Source organism: Tachysurus fulvidraco, chromosome 1 (assembly GCF_022655615.1).
Source record: "Tachysurus fulvidraco isolate hzauxx_2018 chromosome 1, HZAU_PFXX_2.0, whole genome shotgun sequence".
In the NCBI taxonomy this organism is placed as follows: Eukaryota; Metazoa; Chordata; class Actinopteri; order Siluriformes; family Bagridae; genus Tachysurus; species Tachysurus fulvidraco.
The window spans coordinates 11,596,627-11,619,696 of record NC_062518.1 but is presented as its reverse complement, the minus strand read 5'-3'; the positions used below and the strand labels follow the sequence as shown (position 1 = coordinate 11,619,696).

Sequence of the window (23,070 nt, the reverse complement as noted above, 5' to 3'; positions counted from 1 at the left end):
CAGGTGGTGATCAGTTGACAGCTCCACCCCTCTCTTTACCCGAGTGTCCAAGACATACGGCCGAAGGTCAGATGAACCAACCACAAAGTCGATCATCGACTTCCGACCTAGGGTGTCCTGGTGCCATGTGTACTGATGGACACCCTTATGCTTGAACATGGTGTTCGTTATGGACAAACTGTGACTAGCACAGAAGTCCAATAACAGAACACCACTCGGGTTCAGTTTGGGGGGCCGTTCCTCCCAATCACGCCCCTCCAGGTGTTACTGTTGCTGCCCACGTGAGCGTTGAAGTCCCCCAGTAGAACGACGGAGTCCCCGGTCAGGGCACTTTCTAACACCCCTCCTAGAGACGCCAAGAAGGTTGGGTACTCTACACTGCCATTTGGCCCATAAGCACAAATAACAGTGAGCGACCTCTCCCCGACCCGAGGGCACAGGGAAACGACCGTCTCGTTCACCGGGGTGAACTCCAACACATGGCTGCTGAGCTGGGGGGCTATGAGCAAGCCCACACCAGCCCGCCGCCTCTCACTGCGGGCAACTCCAGAGTAGTAGAGAGTCCAGCCTCTCTCGAGGAGTTGGGTTCCAGAGCCCAAGCTGTGCGTGGAGGCGAGCCCAACTATCTCTAGTCGGTATCTCTCAACCTCCCGCACCAGCTCAGGCTCCTTCCCCCCCAGCGAGGTGACATTCCATGTCCCTAGAGTCAGATTCCGTGTCCGGAGTTTGGGTCGCCAAGGCTCCCGCCTTCGACTGCCACCCAATCCACATTGCACCAACCCCTTACGGTTTCTCCTGCAGGTGGTGGGCCCACAGGAGATCAGCCCCACGTCGCTCCTTCGGGCTGAGCCCGGCCGGGCTCCGTGGGGAAAGACCTGGCCACCAGGCGCTCGCATACGAGCCCCAACCCCAGGCCTGGCTCCAGGGTGAGGCCCCGGTTGCGCCATACCAGGCGACGTAGGTCAAAGGTGGGTCAAAGGAAGAGCAAATTGCATTAATTTTTAATAAACGTTTGATATTTTGCTTTCAGTTGAGGATTTTTTTATGTTTTGCCATTTATCTGTGTGGAAAAAAGTAAGATCCCCTTTTCTATTAATAGTGATAAATAAACTGTGTGTGTGTGTGTGTGTGTGTGTGTGTGTGTGTGTGTGTGTGTGTGTGTGTGTGTGTGTGTGTGTGTGTGTGTGTGTGTGTGTGTGATCACATTGAAAATTCATGATCAAACTGGAGGAAAACAGCAGTATGTTTCATTGCTATTAAAAAGATCTTTTGCAAGATTTAATGTTTGTTTACTTGCCAATGTTACTAGTAATGAAGATTAAAACACAGTGACAAATTCATTATTTGCAATAAATCTTACAATGTAAATAAATTGGCGAAATATGTACATAGGTAGAACATGACCAAAGTACAAAGCTGTCTATTAGATCCATTTTTCCCAGCCAGCGGTAAAAGCAGCCCATAAACTCTACTGCATTATTAATACATGTCTAACCAGTCGAAGATGATGAGTAGGAAAGGAATCATGAGTAAGCTGCCTGTTAAGATTTTGTAATAACGTTTGCTGGGAACTCATCTCCCACTCGTTTTAAACTTACAAATATTATGTGTGTATGTATCTGTGTGTATGTATGTGTGTGTGTGTATGTATGTATTTACAGAGCTCAGATGAAGGTTCTTTAAATAATTGCAGTAAAACATTTAACACATTTAAAACAAATGAGTAGTAAGACCAAGAGACTTGCTGAAGTATTTAGAAAGGCATTTCATTTCATCAGTTTGAACATTTTTTTAATGCCATAACCTTATAACCTTCTACTTCTTGTTCCTTCACAACAGTGTCTGCACAGCACAGTGCCATAGAATTAGAACCATTTACTTGTTTACATAATATACATATATATATATAACTTGTTGTACATATGTTTACATATATATCTATATTACATGCTGTACATATGCTACATATTTATCTGCACTTGTCTATTTGCGCAATTGTTACTTTTTGCACTTCTGGTGGATGCCAAACTGCATTTCATTGATGTGTGTGTATCTATCTATATATATATATATATATATATATATATATATATATATATATATATATATATATATATATATATATATATATGCTTCATTAAGCGTATACGCCTCTTTCATCTCCACTCCCCCTTGAACCTTACAGGCTGTAGCTCTTTCACATGTGAGCAGTGTGTTTCACTGCAGTAACACTAGGAAGCATAAATGCACTAACAGTCTGTAAGGAGGGTGATCATCTGGAAACTTCAGACAGGAATATTTATTCCGTGCGTGCGAGTCACGATGCTTCTATTTTAGTATCATTATCAGTGCTTTTGTTTATTTAACTAATTATTACAGTTGCTTTTTTTTTGAGGTGCTTGAAGGTTTACCTGGCCGGTGGGCGGAGCTTCTCTCGGCAGAAGTGTCCATATTTGGTGTGCGCACTAGCGGAAAGGCGCGGTTACACTGCCGAAACTACCTGCTGAAGCTCATTTCCTCAAATCGCACCGACAAGTTAAAAAATCTCCAGTCGGCCTCGGCGCATTTTAGTCTCTCAAACTCTCAAAAAGGATTATATTTTGGACTTTCATTCCGCGGTGAATGGCGATTAAATTGGACACACGGTTGGGAGTTTTGATCGTTTTACTACAGGTGAATATTTTTACCTGTTTTTTCCTCTTGGCTTCATGCCACGTTTGTTCTTGTTAGAATTTGAACGTGTCGCTTTGACCAAGAAGTTTAGAAATGAGTCAAACTATTTCAAAAATGTTTTTCCTCCTCTTTAACATATAAAGAAGTTAATGAACTATTTCCACTTTGATCTCCCTTCGTTCCTCAGGTCCTCTGCGGTGTGGAGGCGACGCCATGTTCCCCAGGCTTTACTTCAGATGTGTTTGTCCTCACAGTTCACAGGTCTCACCTGCAGAGGGGCACAAGAATCGGTGCAGGTAACACTATCATCTCAAATATCACACCTATGAAGGGCTTTTTCAAAACTATTAGTTGTAGTGAACCAGGTTTAATTACAGAGTACGTCTTGGTCCTTAAGTTTAGTGAAGTTTAAAAACCGTGTGTGTGTGTGTGTGTGTGTGTGTGAGAGAGAGATTTACTTTCAGTTGCTTTGTTTAATTAGGGTTGTTTTTGGTTTCACGTATTGTGTTTAAACACCCAGCAGCTCATCAAGTACTGATTCAAGTATTTTACTTGTATTACTATGTATTTTACTTGAATAAGTGGTGCTTTTTCCTTTAACTACCTGAAAATGCTGGGTTTTGTTCATCACCTTCGAGGTGCTAGATGATTTGAATTAGAATGGCTGAAGAGCTACTGCAGTGTTCTGTGTCATTAGGCCATTGCATGTGTTCATGTGTGTATGCTTGGTCAGATACATGAGCTCATATCTGTGCTTTCACTCTTGAGTTTCTGTGGGTGTTGAAATACAAGTTTGAACAAGACTTTACTTCCTCAAAGCTTATATAGTGACTGGTCAAATCTCAAATATGTTATGGTTATATTTATGTATGGTACTTTCCACAGAGGATTGTGGTGGGGTTTTTTTTTGTTTGTTTTGTTTTCTCTACCCTCTCTCTCTCTCTCTCTCTCTCTCGCATCAGACTAAAATCATCCATCAAGGCCACATTATTGCGCCATTACTATATTGAACTGACCAGCCAAATAGACTGATTAGTTATTTTAATGAATATACAAGATCATGTTAATAATATCATTATTATATTTATATAATATATTTGTTTATTTTATTTTATGGTGGCTTTTTTGTGTGTGTGTGATTGTGACTGCTGGATTTAGCTACATTATTATTACATGAAATGCCATGTAGAAATCCTCAGTTCAACCCGTTCCGGTGCTGGCTGACTGATAGCAATTTCATTTTGATTTCACATTGATTTAGTTCTCGTTCCTCACTACAGAAATTTCTAATATTCTTGACACCTAATGTGGTTTACATTGCTTATGACTTTGCAGTCCTCATCAAATCCTGGTGTTTTATGCAAAACGTTGTCGTTTTGTTTTTGTAGGGCATAGACAAAGTACATGATGGTCCATATCATTTGTTTTTATGCATGAATATTTTAGCTATTCAACTATAAGCTTATAACTCTATTCTTGGATTGACTGCAATTTGTACAGCCATTGTTTTTAAAAAAGTTCAGTGCCAAAGTCATTATTAATACTTGTTTCTATGAATTCTTTAGTTGTTTTCAACGACTGCAGCGGAAGGACACAGTCCATCTTTGACACTGCTGATAAGCGGTTTCATGTAGATTCAGATGGCACAGTGAAGCTGAAGAGACAGGTCACTCTCCATAATGGCCATAAGGGCTTCTCTGTCCACGCGTGGGACTCCAAGGGAAAGAAACACACTGCATTGGTGAGAGTGGAACATGAGGATAGTGCTAACCGCCATAAGGAGCAGCAGGAAGATGTTGAGGCATCTGAGCTTGAGCAGGTACACGTCTTATTCTGACACCTGCTGGACAAACTACAGAAATTTGTCTTCTGTGCTTCCACAGTATTCTTTCCTCTATAAATGTGTAATCCATGAAGGGTGAGCAATATAGCAGGCATAATTCGGATTGATCAAAGATATTTTATAATAGTTTTGTTAGCAAAATTATGGATCCAATTCACTTCAAAGTAAACTTGAAACTTTCATATGACGGGTATTTAAACGTCCTTGTATAAGCACACATTTAAATTCACATATGTGTACATTTGTGAGTTTCAACAGATCTGTTTCTAAACAAGAAATTAAGAGATGGAATAATTGCCATTTTATGTATAGCATGACCAAAAATTTGTTTTTCTTCAAATTATTCCCAAAGAAGTTACAGCTGTGTAAAGTAGTATCAGTAAAGTAGTAATACTTCTTAGCTAGTGCTTTGTTGAAGCACCCTTTGCTTGTAATATAGCACTTATACCAAAAAAAGAAGTAGGTAGACTTTAATTTGCAATTTTTTCTACTCTTCTGTAGAAATTATTTTTTAACATCTGTAAAATTAAAAGGATATAAGTTACACAAACATCCAGTCAAAAATGTCTTGTTCACTTGGATTTCTGTCACTTTGGTCCTGGAAAGGCTTTTTTTATTATTATTTTTGTTTCAAACTCATAAAGGTGGTTAAATATCTGATCTATCTGGGTTTTATTCATTTTATGTCCTGTAATTTATGGATCTTTAGCCATTCCTAATTCTATCTTATCCAAGAATGCCAGTTTCTCATTAATATATAAAGTATTTTATCTTGATATTACAGCTGGATGAGTATCAGTGCTCTTAAACATGTTATTGAGTAACATTCCTCCAATTTGTGTGACACAGCACTATTCAGACTGGATTAGTTCTACGTGGGTACGTGGAGTAATGCAATTTTACCTCAGGACGTCTGTAATATTAATTGGCCAATTTGCACGGGACAAGACATCTCAGTAAAACTAGCAGAAGTGGGAGGGGTAACTCGCTTTACGCACCACAGTAACCTCCTACTTTAAACGCGCCAAAAACTACTTTTAAATAGGAAATGACGGAATTTTACCGTACATATTTACAGCGGTCGATTCGGACGGGATTAGTATTACCTGAGGTAATTTTTCTGGACCTTTTTACAGAAGGTAAAAGTCACCATAATCTTTACTGACGTTGTCCATTACGGAGATGGCACATTCGGACGGGACTAAAGTCACAGAGAAGCTCTGGTAATAATTACATTACCCCCATGTCCCCACATAGAACTAATCCCGTCCGAATAGTGCTTTATAAACCAAAGGTAAATAAAAACCATTAGCTTAAACCTCTTTTGTTTATTGCTTTTCTATAGCTTCAATCTCCCTCGATTCCGATTCTGGAGTTTCCAAAATCAAACGGGTTGCGGAGGAGAAAAAGAGAGTGGGTCATTCCACCGATCAGAATCTTGGAGAATGACCGAGGTCCTTTCCCTAGTAAGCTTGTGCGGGTATGTAGCGCTAATCTTAATCTGAGGCATATTTTCCCTGTGCATCTTTTTATATCAAGTTCTCACATTTTGTGCACAGATTAAATCCAGTCATGAAAAAGAAACCAAGATGGTGTACAGAATCACTGGTGTTGGTGCAAACCTGCCTCCAGTGGGACTGTTTACAATAGACAGAAACAACGGTCAGATGTTTGTGGGGAGGCCTCTTGACCGAGAAGAACAAGATAAATATGTGGTGAGTCCTTTCAGTTTGTTGGTATCTGCTTTGAAGTTTGTTGGCAAACAGTAGCATCTATTGTTGGTTGATTTTTTTTAAAAATAAAAACTTCTGCTCATGTTTCAGGATTTGCACATTTTAGTAATTTAACCTGTTTCTGTTAACTCTAGCTGCAAGCCCATGCTGAGTCACTTACTGATGCTGTTGTAGAACCTGAAATGGAGGTTATAATTGAAGTGCTGGATGCTAATGATAACCTTCCTATCTTCACCCAAGATCCATTCATTGGCAGTGTACCAGAAGCTTCAAAACCAGGTAGTTTTGTTAAATCCTTTATGATCCAAAATCAGTCCATTTATTGTAATGCCATACTTCTGAATGCAAGTGCATGTTGTATGGGTGGCATGGGCAGATGTACACTTAATTTTGAACATGTTTACCAATTCTCTGAGTCACACAGTGCTCATGTCTTCCTCCCTCTTTGAAGGCTTTGAGTTCATGACAGTCAGTGCCACTGATGCAGATGATCCAAACACTGACAATGCTGATATTAGGTACTCCATTGTTGAGCAGATTCCACCAGAACCCCATCCTAACATGTTTGCGATTAACCCTATGAGTGGAGCAATCCGAGTGAATGTTGATGGACTAGACAGAGAGGTAAGTGCACAAATCAGCTTTTTCTACTGGCTATAGTTGAATCCAGCCTACTTGTCACTAGTCTGTACAAGTGTGTGTGCAATGGCTTCTTTTATTTAAATTAAAAATCTCTGCACAGGGAAGGGTGTATTGTTCTGAGAGATTTCTGACCAAGAGATGCCAAAATGAGTTTTGATGCTGTAATGTTTAAATTGATGTGTGTACGTATATGATGTAAATGTATAAATCTTGCAAACTTTTTGGCTTATTCACACTTACACAAAACTTTAGGGTTCATAACTAATGTTGCTCACTGCATTCATTTGAAATATTGCATTCTTGTCAACTGTTTAATATTGGGGTGTGTGTAAACTGTAAATGTTCCATTTTGGATGAACACTTGCACTTGAATGTGGTTCTAAAGTTATGATGTGTTTTCTTTTAAAGAAATATAGAGAATATACCTTGAAAATTGATGCAGCAGATATGAAAGGGGAAGGCCGCGCAGTTCCTGGAACAGTTGTTATTACGGTCACAGACAGCAATGACAATGCACCTAAATTTGCCAAGAACTTGGTAAGGCAATATTTAATATAGATTAGTTTAATATTTGTAGGATTTTCACTTGCTTTAGAAATGAATGTCTGCTCCAAATCTTTTTAAAAAAAAAATTTCAAGCTATTACAATTTTTAATAAAATAAATTCACTATTCTTAATGCAAACATTTCCCCTGCCAGTTCAATGTTACTGTCCCAGAGGATAAAGTGGGAGTTACTGTGGTAAAACTGCCAGTGACTGATGAAGATGAACCACAATCATCTGCCTGGGCAGCAAAGTTTAGGATTGTTAGTGGTGACCCAAGTGGGTTTTTCAACATTAGCACAGGACCAAGCAAACTGGAGGGCATCATTACCACGATCAAGGTACAGCACCAACCCTGTTGAAGTGTTGTCAGTTACATGTCCCTGATATGAAATTGTACTTCTCATTTTAACATACTTGTTTTCACAGGGGTTGGACTATGAGAACAACAACAAATTCACACTGCTGGTAGTTGTGGAAAATGAGGTTCCATTTGCTAAAGCTTTGCCTACCTCCACTGCTACTGTTATTGTAAATGTTCTTGATGTGAACGAGGCTCCAGTGTTCGATCCCAAGGAGATGATTGTTTCCAAACCTGAAGGTCTAGCAATTAATAGTGAACTGACCGTGTACACTGCCACTGATCCGGACACATACCGGAACCAGAAATTGACGTAAGTGGATGCCTCAGTGTTGGATGTTTTGGGGGTTTTTTCCCCTGGCACTGTTATAGTAACTTTGTATTATTCTGTGTTTCAGGTATCGTTTAGGCAATGATCCTGCTGGCTGGCTGACTGTTATCCCAGACACTGGACTAATTAAAGTCAAGAGTCCTATGGACAGAGAATCAACTTTTGTGAAAGATGGCAAATACAGAGCCCTAATTCTAGCGATAGATGATGGTAAACAGCTCCCTTTTCTTCTTTTCTCTTGTTTGTCTTGGATTTTTTTACATCATCTTACCAGTATCTCCATGTGTTTGCAGATGCCCTTCCAGCAACTGGAACTGGCACACTTATTATTGAGCTGGAGGATGTGAATGATAACGTTCCAACAATTGAGGAGCGGGAAATCGACATGTGTAATAAGGATTCCGCTCCAAGGACCCTGACTGTGGTTGATCAGGATGGACCTGGCTTTGCTGCTCCTTTCACTGTAGAGCTGCAAGGAGATGGCAAGAACAATTGGACTGCTAGGATGAATGATTCAAGTAGGCTTCAATTTTTTGTTTCTGAATCTTTATTCCCTGCTTGCTGCTTTTCTCAAAGTTTTTAAAACGAAAGTTCTAAGGACTCTGCAATGACATGGTTACTGCTAGGAGCTTAAGAACCATATAGTCAAAAGTGACTGCATTCAAGTTACTTACATTTCTACTAACTTGATTTATCTCAACCCTCACCATTTCAGCCTAAACTTTCCAACAACGCTATAATGGCTGATTTGGCTTGCATGCAGTTCTGTATAGTTTGGATACTTTAAACCCCACCCCCACCCCTTTGTTTTTTTTCTGTTATAGAAACAGGGATCATACTTTCACTTAAGATGCCACTCCACCAGGGAACTTACAATGTTGTTATGAGGGTGTATGACAACCAGCACCAATCGCAAGTCAACACTGTGCTGGTCAGTGTATGTGACTGCACAGGAGAGGACTTTAAATGCAAAGACCTGCGTGCAGCAGACTTTGGCCTTCCTGGGGTGCTCGGAATTCTGGGGGCTATTTTGGCTCTGCTGTGTAAGATGTTGTTCTCGTATTCTAGTTTTGTCTAATAGAATAAAACCTGAAGAATAATTTCTAGTGTTAATACTCTCTCACAACCAATATTAGTAATATGAATTAAGTGTTGAATGACATGATGTGATCTCTCTATGCAGTGCTGCTCTTGCTACTGCTTCTGTTCCTTAAAAGGAAAGGCACTAAGAAAGAGCAGCCCCTTATCAACGATGATGATATCCGTGACAATGTTTACTATTATGATGAAGAGGGTGGTGGAGAGGATGATCAGGTTTGTTTCACTTGTCTTAAACTTTTTTTTATATATAGAAATTGTATGTAAACCTGTTTTGGGGTTTCTCAGATTTACAACACTGGACTATTGCTTTTTAACAGGATTATGATCTGAGCGTTTTGCACAGAGGCCTTGACAACCGCCCTGATGTGTTCCGCAATGATGTGGTTCCCACCTTTATGCCTGCTCCACAATATCGGTCGCGGCCTGCAAACCCAGAGGAGATCGGCACCTTCATTGATGATGTAAGATGTGTGTATGCTGTGAAATGTGGCTTTTTTTTTTTTTTTTTTTTTTTAAAGGGTTCTGACTACTTACTTGCTCACTCTGAACATCACAAATGTTCCGTCCTGCCACAGAATGCTATCTTTCTACTGTCTGGATTTTAGTCTAACCTTCCTTTAGCTGATCATCTGCCTTTGTTATCAAGTAAACATGACATGACTTTTTATTGAACTGGAATTTAGAGCAAATGGTGTATCACTATAGTGAACAATTAGTGGCATATGATAAATGTGTTTTTTAACTTGTAACATGCAGACAGAAAGGCCAGATTAGACCCTGCTATTAAACATCTAAAACAGAATTCCAAGTTGCAAGCTGCTTTGAATAGATGAAACCAAGATGAGCTTGTAGAAGAATGATGGGAAGAGAAGAGTATAGAGATGGAAGGGAAGGACTCATGATCCAAAGCATAAACCACATCTGTCCAACATGGTGGAGGCAGTGTTCTGGCATGAGCTGTTATAGAACTGGCTTACAAGTGTCTATTGATGTGATGTTAGGTACCAGTATGAATTGCTTCTCAGGTTCCGTCATGCTAAACTGCTAGAACTTCACAACAGAGAGTCAAGTTAATGCTGGATAAAGAGACATACTGCAAAAGGATCCAAAAGCTTCCTAAGCTTCTGAAGGCAACTGCAGCAGTAGGCTGTTTAACTAAATTTCCTCCCTCAAGATGCTTTATGTCCATTGGTTTTAAAATTTAGTGAAAGGATGCAAGTCCATCTGATAATGCATTGTTTGAATTAAAATTCACTGTCAATACTTTTGTACTTGACTCAGTGTCTGGATGGAAAGAACTGTGCAAAAATCTTAATGTACAAGTAATACAAACACCATTTTATTTTCAAATGTTACTTTTCCACCAGAACATTTGTGTGTATACTGTATATCGCCCATTGGATTGGGAGTGAATTCTCATTTTACATAATCCGAACAATGAAGTCTGTACAATTGTTATGCCATTTACATCAGTGTTTCTGTTTAATTTGCTGTAGAACCTGAATGCGGCTGATAACGACCCCACAGCTCCCCCCTATGACTCTCTGCTGGTGTTTGATTATGAAGGTGGTGGATCAGAGGCAGGATCCCTCAGCTCCCTGAACTCCTCCAGCTCAGGAGATCAGGACTACGATCGTATTGGTGAGTGGGGACCGCGCTTCAAGAAACTAGCTGACATGTATGGAGGAGGAGAGGACTGAGAACTGTGTACAAGAGGAGATCTTTCAGAAAAATCTGGTCAGGCATGAAGCACAAAGATGGATGTAAATACTGGACAGTTTGTTTATTGGAACAGCGCTGTCTGAAATGGAAACGGGCCAGCCTTGCTAAATAAATTGCTATTTTTTGTGTGGCTCAGTTATGTTAATGGATGACCTTTCTGCATGGTTTTCAAAGCACTGAGGTACAATTTTTAACACACAAAGTTTTATGACTCGTTTGTACCCCATTTCTGTTAAAGATTTTTACATTTGTCTGTTTTTTTGTTTTTTTTAATTCAACCGACTGTATAGCTGTTTATACTTTTTATATATATTTATATAAATTGTTGTAGCTTTATTTCCTGAATGTATGGTTACTGATATTGGCTGTACGATTAAATGTTCTTTTAGAGGCAGCCAACAAAAGGTTGAGTTTGAATTCTTTAAAGAATAAACTACACCTGATATGTATGACAGGTATTTGATTTCCTGTCCCAAGGTTGACTAATGCCTTCTAAATGTAATGTTAAAACATGACAGGAAAGATTAAGCACAATTTAATGAATAAAATGACCTAACCTTTGGAATAAAGGTTTTTTTCTATGCAACTTTAAATGTACAAACAAATTGTTCTTGTTTGAGAAGTATACTGTGGTACAACAACGGTGTGTCGGGATGGTGAAATACAAGCTGTCCCCTGTATTTTGACTAAACAGAGAATAAAAGATCCAGCTGATTTATTTTTATTTAAGGACCAAGCCGTTTTTCTACATGAGTAGAATTGGCGAAAAATTCCTACATGATGGTAACACTGATCTGCTCTGTATTACTATACTGCAAATGGTGTACAACATGGTTATTTATATTTGTGTGTGTTACTCTGTACTGAATATGCGTGATACATGGGCATAACTTCATCAATATGGATCAGAATTTCAAAGGAATATGTTTTGAGGCAGTTTTGATAGCGGATGGAGATCTACCTATGGTTATAGTGTTTCTTAATAAACTTGAAAATGTAGCCTATAAGTACAGGTAGATGGTGTATTTGCAGGTGTCTAGTTTTTTTTTTTTTTTTTTTTTTAAATCTCTTACTACTGTAAAACATTGTTTTAGAGAAGACTATACAAAGAGCTTTCTAGTCAGTTTTTGGTCTTTTATTTTATATAAATGAATATACAAATATTTTAATCTTTATGGCACATTAACTGCAAGAAATAATTAACACATGGTTTCTGAAAGGTGAGTTATAAGCCAAGGCTCATATGTAAATGAAGTGTTGTATGATCTGAATACATTTCGAGTGTAAGGTGAAAAAGGCCCAATAGATGGTGCAATTGAGTTTTAGTTTGAAAATTCCAGAAACTCCCATAGTCTTGAATGGGCAATTAAAATTCCTCTGCGCAGAGCTCATGCACGGCTTCTCTTCTGTTCTCCTATAGTCACTGTAGATGTAAAGGAGACTCTCAATACATGTAACTATCAACTCCAAACTATCAATCCAATGATTCCAAAAGTATTGACCCCCCAGTCAATACATTTACCACACATCTATCTATCTATCTATTCATTCAACATTAAGAATTGCATGTACTGTTCTATGTAATATAAGTAGAATCCCATAATGACTGCAGTATTGACATGAAATGTCTAAACCCTCAGAAGCCACTTTTCTCCAAAAGTATCGGCACCCCACCGGGTATTCTGGTGACGGCACGTGTAGCCTCGCCCCCAAAATAAGCAAAATCAGAAATTAGCACAGTATGGACGTGTCATATATCAAAACAGCCCAATGAGGGAACTGCCTCGCGTGTATTCTGATCAGGTCACGTGGCGCCACGTGAAAATAAACAATTAGCACTACATAGACATGTGACATATCAAAACACTCAGCCCAATGTAGGGAACTTCCTCAAGTGTATTCGGGTGACGTCACATGCTGGTCTCCACTTGCCTCCTAATGTTTGGGCACCCTAACGTTCTGTCCACTTGCCTCAAAAAGTAACACATACCCTTATGCCCAGTCGCCTCCAAAAAGCACCGGCCTTTGCGAATACTTGCTTCGTCAAAGCCAACATCAAAGTTTGTCGCGACAAATCTAGTTAAAGTTTACCTGGCTGGTGGGCGGAGCTTCTCGGCATAAGTGTCCATATTTGGTGCGCTCACAAGCGGAAGGGCGCAGTCACCTGGTCACCGAAACTACCTTCTAAAGCTCATTTCCTTAAATCGCACCGACAAGTTAAAAATCTCTACGCAGTTTCAGCGTACTTTAGTCACTCAAACTAAAAGGATTATATTTTGGACTTTCATTCCGCGCCGAATGGAGATTAAATTGGACACAGGGTTGGGAGTTTTGATCGTTTTACTACAGGTGAATATTTTTACCTGTTTTTTCCTCTTGGCTTCATGCCACGTTTGTTCTTGTTAGAATTTGAACGTGTCGCTTTGACCAAGAAGTTTAGAAATGAGTCAAACTATTTCAAAAATGTTTTTCCTCCTCTTTAACATATAAAGAAGTTAATGAACTGTTTCCACTTTGATCTCCCTTCGTTCCTCAGGTCCTCTGCGGTGTGGAGGCGACGCCATGTTCCCCAGGCTTTACTTCAGATGTGTTTGTCCTCACAGTTCACAGGTCTCACCTGCAGAGGGGCACAAGGATCGGTGCAGGTAACACTATCATCTCAAATATCACACCTATGAAGGGCTTTTTCAAAACTATTAGTTGTAGTGAACTAGGTTTAATTATAGAGTATATATTGGTCCTTAAGTTTAGTGAAGATTAAAACCGTGTGTGTGTGTGTGTGTGTGTGTGAGAGAGAGATTTACTTTCAGTTGCTTTGTTTAATTAGGGTTGTTTTTGGTTTCACGTATTGTGTTTAAACACCCAGCAGCTCATCAAGTACTGATTCAAGTATTTTACTTGTATTACTATGTATTTTACTTGAATAAGTGGTGCTTTTTCCTTTAACTACCTGAAAATGCTGGGTTTTGTTCATCACCTTCGAGGTGCTAGATGATTTGAATTAGAATGGCTGAAGAGCTACTGCAGTGTTCTGTGTCATTAGGCCATTGCATGTGTTCATGTGTGTATGCTTGGTCAGATACATGAGCTCATATCTGTGCTTTCACTCTTGAGTTTCTGTGGGTGTTGAAATACAAGTTTGAACAAGACTTTACTTCCTCAAAGCTTATATAGTGACTGGTCAAATCTCAAATATGTTATGGTTATATTTATGTATGGTACTTTCCACAGAGGATTGTGGTGGGGTTTTTTTTGTTTGTTTTGTTTTCTCTACCCCCTCTCTCTCTCTCTCTCTCTCTCTCTCTCGCATCAGACTAAAATCATCCATCAAGGCCACATTATTGCGCCATTACTATATTGAACTGACCAGCCAAATAGACTGATTAGTTATTTTAATGAATATACAAGATCATGTTAATAATATCATTATTATATTTATATAATATATTTGTTTATTTTATTTTATGGTGGCTTTTTTGTGTGTGTGTGATTGTGACTGCTGGATTTAGCTACATTATTATTACATGAAATGCCATGTAGAAATCCTCAGTTCAACCCGTTCCGGTGCTGGCTGACTGATAGCAATTTCATTTTGATTTCACATTGATTTAGTTCTCGTTCCTCACTACAGAAATTTCTAATATTCTTGACACCTAATGTGGTTTACATTGCTTATGACTTTGCAGTCCTCATCAAATCCTGGTGTTTTATGCAAAACGTTGTCGTTTTGTTTTTGTAGGGCATAGACAAAGTACATGATGGTCCATATCATTTGTTTTTATGCATGAATATTTTAGCTATTCAACTATAAGCTTATAACTCTATTCTTGGATTGACTGCAATTTGTACAGCCATTGTTTTTAAAAAAGTTCAGTGCCAAAGTCATTATTAATACTTGTTTCTATGAATTCTTTAGTTGTTTTCAACGACTGCAGCGGAAGGACACAGTCCATCTTTGACACTGCTGATAAGCGGTTTCATGTAGATTCAGATGGCACAGTGAAGCTGAAGAGACAGGTCACTCTCCATAATGGCCATAAGGGCTTCTCTGTCCACGCGTGGGACTCCAAGGGAAAGAAACACACTGCATTGGTGAGAGTGGAACATGAGGATAGTGCTAACCGCCATAAGGAGCAGCAGGAAGATGTTGAGGCATCTGAGCTTGAGCAGGTACACGTCTTATTCTGACACCTGCTGGACAAACTACAGAAATTTGTCTTCTGTGCTTCCACAGTATTCTTTCCTCTATAAATGTGTAATCCATGAAGGGTGAGCAATATAGCAGGCATAATTCGGATTGATCAAAGATATTTTATAATAGTTTTGTTAGCAAAATTATGGATCCAATTCACTTCAAAGTAATCTTGAAACTTTCATATGACGGGTATTTAAACGTCCTTGTATAAGCACACATTTAAATTCACATATGTGTACATTTGTGAGTTTCAACAGATCTGTTTCTAAACAAGAAATTAAGAGATGGAATAATTGCCATTTTATGTATAGCATGACCAAAAATTTGTTTTTCTTCAAATTATTCCCAAAGAAGTTACAGCTGGGTAAAGTAGTATCAGTAAAGTAGTAATACTTCTTAGCTAGTGCTTTGTTGAAGCACCCTTTGCTTGTAATATAGCACTTATACCAAAAAAGAAAAGTCAGAAGTAGGTAGACTTTAATTTGCAATTTTTTCTACTCTTCTGTAGAAATTATTTTTTAACATCTGTAAAATTAAAAGGATATAAGTTACACAAACATCCAGTCAAAAATGTCTTGTTCACTTGGATTTCTGTCACTTTGGTCCTGGAAAGGCTTTTTTTATTATTATTTTTGTTTCAAACTCATAAAGGTGGTTAAATATCTGATCTATCTGGGTTTTATTCATTTTATGTCCTGTAATTTATGGATCTTTAGCCATTCCTAATTCTATCTTATCCAAGAATGCCAGTTTCTCATTAATATATAAAGTATTTTATCTTGGTATTACAGCTGGATGAGTATCAGTGCTCTTAAACATGTTATTGAGTAACATTCCTCCAATTTGTGTGACACAGCACTATTCAGACTGGATTAGTTCTACGTGGGGACGCGGAGTAATGCAATTTTACCTCAGGACGTCTGTAATATTAATTGGCCAATTTGCACGGGACAAGACATCTCAGTAACTCGCTTTACGCACCACAGTAACCTCCTACTTTAAACGCGCCAAAAACTACTTTTAAATACGAAATGACGGAATTTTACCGTACATATTTACAGCGGGTCGATTCGGACGGGATTAGTATTACCTGAGGTAATTTTTCTGGACCTTTTTACAGAAGGTAAAAGTCACCGTAATCTTTACTGACATTGTCCATTACGGAGATGGCACATTCGGACGGGACTAAAGTCCCCGAGAAGCTCTGGTAATAATTACATTACCCCCATGTCCCCACATAGAACTAATCCCGTCCGAATAGTGCTTTATAAACCAAAGGTAAATAAAAACCATTAGCTTAAACCTCTTTTGTTTATTGCTTTTCTATAGCTTCAATCTCCCTCGATTCCAATTCTGGAGTTTCCAAAATCAAACGGGTTGCGGAGGAGAAAAAGAGAGTGGGTCATTCCACCGATCAGAATCTTGGAGAATGACCGAGGTCCTTTCCCTAGTAAGCTTGTGCGGGTATGTAGCGCTAATCTTAATCTGAGGCATATTTTCCCTGTGCATCTTTTTATATCAAGTTCTCACATTTTGTGCACAGATTAAATCCAGTCATGAAAAAGAAACCAAGATGGTGTACAGAATCACTGGTGTTGGTGCAAACCTGCCTCCAGTGGGACTGTTTACAATAGACAGAAACAACGGTCAGATGTTTGTGGGGAGGCCTCTTGACCGAGAAGAACAAGATAAATATGTGGTGAGTCCTTTCAGTTTGTTGGTATCTGCTTTGAAGTTTGTTGGCAAACAGTAGCATCTATTGTTGGTTGATTTTTTTTTTAAAAATAAAAACTTCTGCTCATGTTTCAGGATTTGCACATTTTAGTAATTTAACCTGTTTCTGTTAACTCTAGCTGCAAGCCCATGCTGAGTCACTTACTGATGCTGTTGTAGAACCTGAAATGGAGGTTATAATTGAAGTGCTGGATGCTAATGATAACCTTCCTATCTTCACCCAAGATCCATTCATTGGCAGTGTACCAGAAGCTTCAAAAATAGGTAGATCTGTTAAATCCTTTATGATCCAAAATCAGTCCATTTATTGTAATGCCATACTTCTGAATGCAAGTGCATGTTGTATGGGTGGCATGGGCAGATGTACACTTAATTTTGAACATGTTTACCAATTCTCTGAGTCACACAGTGCTCATGTCTTCCTCCCTCTTTGAAGGCTTTGAGTTCATGACAGTCAGTGCCACTGATGCAGATGATCCAAACACTGACAATGCTGATATTAGGTACTCCATTGTTGAGCAGATTCCACCAGAACCCCATCCTAACATGTTTGCGATTAACCCTGTGAGTGGAGCAATCCGAGTGAATGTTGATGGACTAGACAGAGAGGTATGTGCACAAATCAGCTTTTTCTACTGGCTATAGTTGAATCCAGCCTACTTGTCACTAGTCTGTACAAGTGTGTGTGCAATGGCTTCTTTTATTTAAATTAAAAATCTCTGCACAGGGAAGGGTGTATTGTTCTGAGAGATTTCTGACCAAGAGATGCCAAAATGAGTTTTGATGCTGTAATGTTTAAATTGATGTGTGTACGTATATGATGTAAATGTATAAATCTTGCTAACTTTTTGGCTTATTCACACTTACACAAAACTTTAGGGTTCATAACTAATGTTGCTCACTGCATTCATTTGAAATATTGCATTCTTGTCAACTGTTTAATATTGGGGTGTGTGTAAACTGTAAATGTTCCATTTTGGATGAACACTTGCACTTGAATGGGGTTCTAAAGTTATGATGTGTTTTCTTTTAAAGAAATATAGAGAATATACCTTGAAAATTAATGCAGCAGATATGAAGGGGGAAGGCCGCGCAGTTCCTGGAACAGTTGTTATTACGGTCACAGACAGCAATGACAATGCACCTAAATTTGCCAAGAACTTGGTAAGGCAATATTTAATATAGATTAGTTTAATATTTGTAGGATTTTCACTTGCTTTAGAAATGAATGTCTGCTCAATCTTTTTAAAAAAAAATTTCAAGCTATTACAATTTTTAATAAAATAAATTCACTATTCTTAATGCAAACATTTCCCCTGCCAGTTCAATGTTACTGTCCCAGAGGATAAAGTGGGAGTTACTGTGGTAAAACTGCCAGTGACTGATGAAGATGAACCACAATCATCTGCCTGGGCAGCAAAGTTTAGGATTGTTAGTGGTGACCCAAGTGGGTTTTTCAACATTAGCACAGGACCAAGCAAACTGGAGGGCATCATTACCACGATCAAGGTACAGCACCAACCCTGTTGAAGTGTTGTCAGTTACATGTCCCTGATATGAAATTGTACTTCTCATTTTAACATACTTGTTTTCACAGGGGTTGGACTATGAGAACAACAACAAATTCACACTGCTGGTAGTTGTGGAAAATGAGGTTCCATTTGCTAAAGCTTTGCCTACCTCCACTGCTACTGTTATTGTAAATGTTCTTGATGTGAACGAGGCTCCAGTGTTCGATCCCAAGGAGATGATTGTTTCCAAACCTGAAGGTCTAGCAATTAATAGTGAACTGACCGTGTACACTGCCACTGATCCGGACACATACCGGAACCAGAAATTGACGTAAGTGGATGCCTCAGTGTTGGATGTTTTGGGGGGTTTTTTCCCCTGGCACTGTTATAGTAACTTTGTATTATTCTGTGTTTCAGGTATCGTTTAGGCAATGATCCTGCTGGCTGGCTGACTGTTATCCCAGACACTGGACTAATTAAAGTCAAGAGTCCTATGGACAGAGAATCAACTTTTGTGAAAGATGGCAAATACAGAGCCCTAATTCTAGCGATAGATGATGGTAAACAGCTCCCTTTTCTTCTTTTCTCTTGTTTGTCTTGGATTTTTTTACATCATCTTACCAGTATCTCCATGTGTTTGCAGATGCCCTTCCAGCAACTGGAACTGGCACACTTATTATTGAGCTGGAGGATGTGAATGATAACGTTCCAACAATTGAGGAGCGGGAAATCGACATGTGTAATAAGGATTCCGCTCCAAGGACCCTGACTGTGGTTGATCAGGATGGACCTGGCTTTGCTGCTCCTTTCACTGTAGAGCTGCAAGGAGATGGCAAGAACAATTGGACTGCTAGGATGAATGATTCAAGTAGGCTTCAATTTTTTGTTTCTGAATCTTTATTCCCTGCTTGCTGCTTTTCTCAAAGTTTTTAAAACGAAAGTTCTAAGGACTCTGCAATGACATGGTTACTGCTAGGAGCTTAAGAACCATATAGTCAAAAGTGACTGCATTCAAGTTACTTACATTTCTACTAACTTGATTTATCTCAACCCTCACCATTTCAGCCTAAACTTTCCAACAACGCTATAATGGCTGATTTGGCTTGCATGCAGTTCTGTATAGTTTGTATACTTAAACACCCCCCCCCTTGTTTTTTTGTTTTGTTTTTTCCTTCTGTTATAGAAACAGGGATCATACTTTCACTTAAGATGCCACTCCAACAGGGAACTTACAATGTTGTTATGAGGGTGTATGACAACCAGCACCAATCGCAAGTCAACACTGTGCTGGTCAGTGTATGTGACTGCACAGGAGAGGACTTTAAATGCAAAGACCTGCGTGCAGCAGACTTTGGCCTTCCTGGGGTGCTCGGAATTCTGGGGGCTATTTTGGCTCTGCTGTGTAAGATGTTGTTCTCGTATTCTAGTTTTGTCTAATAGAATAAAACCTGAAGAATAATTTCTAGTGTTAATACTCTCTCACAACCAATATTAGTAATATGAATTAAGTGTTGAATGACATGATGTGATCTCTCTATGCAGTGCTGCTCTTGCTGCTGCTTCTGTTCCTTAAAAGGAAAGGCACTAAGAAAGAGCAGCCCCTTATCAACGATGATGATATCCGTGACGATGTTTACCATTATGATGAAGAGGGTGGTGGAGAGGATGATCAGGTTTGTTTCACCTTTTTTTTTTTTTTAAATATTAATTGTTAAACCTGTTTTGGGGTTTCTCAGATTTACAACACTGGACTATTGCTTTTTAACAGGATTATGATCTGAGCGTTTTGCACAGAGGCCTTGACAACCGCCCTGATGTGTTCCGCAATGATGTGGTTCCCACCTTTATGCCTGCTCCACAATATCGGTCGCGGCCTGCAAACCCAGAGGAGATCGGCACCTTCATTGATGATGTAAGATTTGTGTGTGAGAGAGGGATCTGAATTCTTACTTGCTCACTCTGAACATCACAAATGTTCCGTCCTGCCACAGAATGCTATCTTTCTACTGTCTGGATTTTAGTCTAACATTCCTTTAGCTGATCATCTGCCTTTGTTATCAAGTAAACATGACATGACTTTTTATTGAACTGGAATTTAGAGCAAATGGTGTATCACTATAGTGAACAATTAGTGGCATATGATAAATGTGTTTTTTAACTTGTAACATGCAGACAGAAAGGCCAGATTAGACCCTGCTATTAAACATCTAAAACAGAATTCCAAGTTGCAAGCTGCTTTGAATAGATGAAACCAAGATGAGCTTGTAGAAGAATGATGGGAAGAGAAGAGTATAGAGATGGAAGGGAAGGACTCATGATCCAAAGCATAAACCACATCTGTCCAACATGGTGGAGGCAGTGTTCTGGCATGAGCACCTATGAGCTGTTATAGAACTGGCTTACAAGTGTCTATTGATGTGATGTTAGGTACCAGTATGAATTGCTTCTCAGGTTCCGTCATGCTAAACTGCTAAAACTTCACAACAGAGAGTCAAGTTAATGCTGGATAAAGAGACATACTGCAAAAGGATCCAAAAGCTTCCTAAGCTTCTGAAGGCAACTGCAGCAGTAGGCTGTTAACTAAATTTCCTCCCTCAAGATGCTTTATGTCCATTGGTTTTAAAATTTAGTGAAAGGATGCAAGTCCATCTGATAATGCATTGTTTGAATTAAAATTCACTGTCAATACTTTTGTACTTGACTCAGTGTCTGGATGGAAAGAACTGTGCAAAAATCTTAATGTACAAGTAATACAAACACCATTTTATTTTCAGATGTTTTCCACCAAAAACTTTGTGTGTATACTGTATATCACCCATTGGATTGGGAGTGAATTCTCATTTTACATAATCCGAACAATGAAGTCTGTACAATTGTTATGCCATTTACATCAGTGTTTCTGTTTAATTTGCTGTAGAACCTGAATGCGGCTGATAACGACCCCACAGCTCCCCCCTATGACTCTCTGCTGGTGTTTGATTATGAAGGTGGTGGATCAGAGGCAGGATCCCTCAGCTCCCTGAACTCCTCCAGCTCAGGAGATCAGGACTACGATCGTATTGGTGAGTGGGGACCGCGCTTCAAGAAACTAGCTGACATGTATGGAGGAGGAGAGGACTGAGAACTGTGTATGAGAGGAGATCTTTCAGAAAAATCTGGTCAGGCAGGCATGAAACACAAGGATGGATGTAAATACAGGACTGTTTAAGTTTCTTTGTTGGCTTATTAATATTGGAACAGTGCTGTCTGAAATGGAAACGGGCCAGCCTTGCTAAATAAATTGCTATTTTTTGTGTGGCTCAGTTGTGTTAATGGATGACCTTTCTGCATGGTTTTCAAAGCACTGAGGTACAATGTTTAACCAACAATAAAGTTTTATGACTCATTTGTACCCCATTTCTGTTAAAGATTTTTACATGTCTTTTTTTTTTTTTTTTTAATTCAACAGACTCTATAGCTGTTTTATAGCATATATACACACAAATTGTTGTAGCTTTTTTCTTTTTTGTATGGTTATTGATATTGGCTGTACGATTAAATGTTCTTTTAGAGCCAGCCATCAAAGTTGTGTTTGAATTATTTGAAGTGTAACTGTCCATGTGTATGTTACACCTAAACTGTACACAATTAACTGGGGCACCACTCCCTAATACAAGTACTCTACCAGGAAACAGACAGACACACCACCAATATAAACAAATCAATCTGTATTATACAAAATGTTCTATTTACACACACTATATATATATATATATATATATAATAATTTTACACACAAAAATACCTCAAAACCCAATAAGTGAAGTGTCCTTTAAGTATTCAATGAGTGAAATGTCCTTATTTGGCACAATGTCATCGGATGTAGTGACGTGTTAGGAAGTCATGATCTCCTGTTTTAATGTTACAACAAATTCACAACTTGTTTGACACAATGACATTTTGACTGCTGGTAGAGAAAGTGTCCCAGACAATCAGCATCAGTTCTTCATCAGTGTCTGTAACTTGGCCAACAGTTTTACAGCCTGTTCACTGACAACACCTGCTTAGAACAAGTAGTCCAGGCCAGTGATTCTCAAACTGGGGGCCCTGAGATTGTGCCAGTGGGCTCGGTTCACTGACATTTTATAAAATAATTTATTGTAAATTAAATCTCAGAAAAATAAGGCTACTAACCACCAGCACCACATTGTATAATTTAATGTATTGTTTAATTCAAGTATTAAGATTTGGACTGTTTTATTTCATACATTTTCTGAGGGGGGCTAGACTTATTTAAATTATGTATTTTGCCTGTCTTCAAAACTTGAGAGCCCTGCTGATTGAGAGGCAAAACGACATGGCAGAGAAGGTAAAGCCTAGAGTGGCTGCACAACAATCTAGACACGCTAGATACTACAATGTTCGACGGAAGAAGCGCAGTTCCAGCCGGGCGATCTAGTCTGGATTAGAACGCACCCACACTCTTCGGCCTCTAACGAATTCTCTGCTAAGATAGTAGGAAGGGACCAGCTGAAATTAATAAAAGAATAAGTTACACAGTTTGTTTCAACAATTCAAACAATCGGGGCTGTGGTAGCTCAGTGGTTAAGGTGTTCAACTACTGTTCGGAAGGTCATTGGTTCGAATCTCAGGTCCACCAAGTTGCCACTGCAGGGGCCCTGAGCAAGGCCTTTAACCCTC

The 23,070-nt window shown here is 39.0% G+C and overlaps 1 pseudogene; it reads left to right on the top strand.

Annotated features, from left to right (window-relative positions):
* The first annotated feature begins 2,246 nt into the window (after positions 1-2,246).
* On the top strand, positions 2,247-21,945 carry LOC113634231 (annotated as a pseudogene).
* The last annotated feature ends 1,125 nt before the right edge of the window (positions 21,946-23,070 follow it).